Source organism: Branchiostoma belcheri, unplaced genomic scaffold, assembly GCF_001625305.1.
Source record: "Branchiostoma belcheri isolate BF01 breed outbred unplaced genomic scaffold, Haploidv18h27 scaffold80, whole genome shotgun sequence".
NCBI classification, from domain to species: Eukaryota; Metazoa; Chordata; class Leptocardii; order Amphioxiformes; family Branchiostomatidae; genus Branchiostoma; species Branchiostoma belcheri.
Window position 1 is genome coordinate 985514 of NW_017804465.1, and position 1771 is coordinate 987284.

At 42.3% G+C, this 1771-nt stretch overlaps 1 long non-coding RNA gene across 1 annotated transcript; it reads right to left on the reverse strand.

Annotated features, from left to right (window-relative positions):
- Positions 1-212: 212 nt before the first annotated feature.
- Positions 213-880, reverse strand: LOC109486512. Its single transcript, XR_002141199.1, has 3 exons — positions 730-880; positions 514-581; positions 213-343 (listed from the first exon to the last, which is right to left on the reverse strand). It is a non-coding gene; the product is annotated as an uncharacterized LOC109486512 (long non-coding RNA).
- Between the last annotated feature and the right edge of the window lie 891 nt (positions 881-1771).

Here is a 1771-nt window from a genome sequence, read left to right on the forward strand (position 1 = left end):
CCACTACGATCATAGTTCTAGGAAAAAAGACCTAACTCATTGCCTAACACTCCTCCATCAAAACGTAGACATGCTAACATTTAGTGGACATACCACCAGTCTTTCATTGGTCGAATCATTAGTCGATATGTTATCATTCGTTGAACTGCTAATTGAGATGGACATCGAGTTTGCTACTTACCGGCATTCCTCACATGGTGCGTCCTGGCGTACGGTTGAGTTACACACACCAGTATGTTCTCAGATATCTCCCGAACGTCGCACGACACAGGCCCGACTTTCACATCAACTGCAGACACGTTTGTTGGGAACCCTTCGCCGGTTATGTTTAGTACAGTTCCACCTGTTAACAGACATGGAGAGAATAATTGTTATACAAGACCTTTATTCTAAGTATAAGAGTATACTTATATACTTAAGTAAAATACCAATGCCTTAAACTTCTCCTCGCGATTACTTGTAACAGTATTTAACACTCATATGTTTAATCTGCAGCTAACGTTAAACTTATACCTGCCAAGGAGCCTTCCAAAGGGTCAATGTTGTCCACCCTGAAGATGTATTCTATCACCAAAGGCGCGCTAGATAAAAAGAACTGTGTGTTAGAAAACGCATGTACCAGCTTGAACCAAGTTTTGGTCCGGTATAGCTATGTAATTTCGGGCATTTTTAAAACTGGACCGAATAGTAGGAGTTAGCAATTTAGAATTATTTTCTTAAAGCACTTACCTGCTATAAGCGTACCCAATGTTATCCACGTGAAGTAGTACCGGGTATTGCCCCGACGGTAGCGGCGGAAGGATACATGTAATGTTGTTGTCGGTGACTTGCCCCTCTATCTCACATATGCTCGACCCAACCGTCATAGATATGAGAGAATCGTTGCTTCCAAATGACGAGCCCTTTACCTGCAAAACATCGCCACCTGGAGAAAATAGTATAAGTGAATATTATATAGTCCCATGTCATAGTATTACATTTTGTCAGTATACGTGTTTGTGCATGTGTTTCGTTGTATGTGTGCAATTACTCACCTGCTACGGAGACATTCGTTGGCATTGCAACCGTGACGACAGGAGTGATGGCAGGGTCGTATGTAAATGAGCCTTCCAACATGCCGCTGACTCCACCGACCTCCACGGTGACATTGGCCACGGCTTCAACATTATCCAGCTGGAAGAGAAAATATCGCGGTTAAGTCAGTTCCCAGATGCAAAAGAAGAAATTGATGTATTTGGATAGCCTATACCAGGCTTCGTGAGGAGGCTAGAAATAGTAGAAATTGGGTAAAAAAAAATATATCAAGCCGAGTTGGTCCGTTGGAAGCAGCAAACTTTACTCTCTAGCGGACCAACTCCCCTGGCATCTTATCTTTCTACCTGGCCAATTTCAACTCTTTCCCAAGCCTGGTAGAGGCTAGTATTTGGAAAAAAAATAACAATACTAACCATGGCTGGTGTTCTGCACTGTATTATGCCAGGCTCGGAATTAGACGTACTGATGGAGATGCACAGTCGGTTTCCAACTCGCACTGTGGCGCTGTTTATACCAGTCCCGTACAGAGTCAGAAGTGTGCCACCTGTGTTTATGAAATATGGTTGTATAGTTAGTCATGGAGTCAATAGCTATAGAGCCCTGCGATTGTCGAATCTGAAGAGAAATGATCAGGTGTGAATGGAAGATGATTTACTGTATTGTAAACGCTTTCAGAAAAACGATCAAAATATATTGCCAATAAGATATTCTTACACTTTCCACTACGAACTAAGAT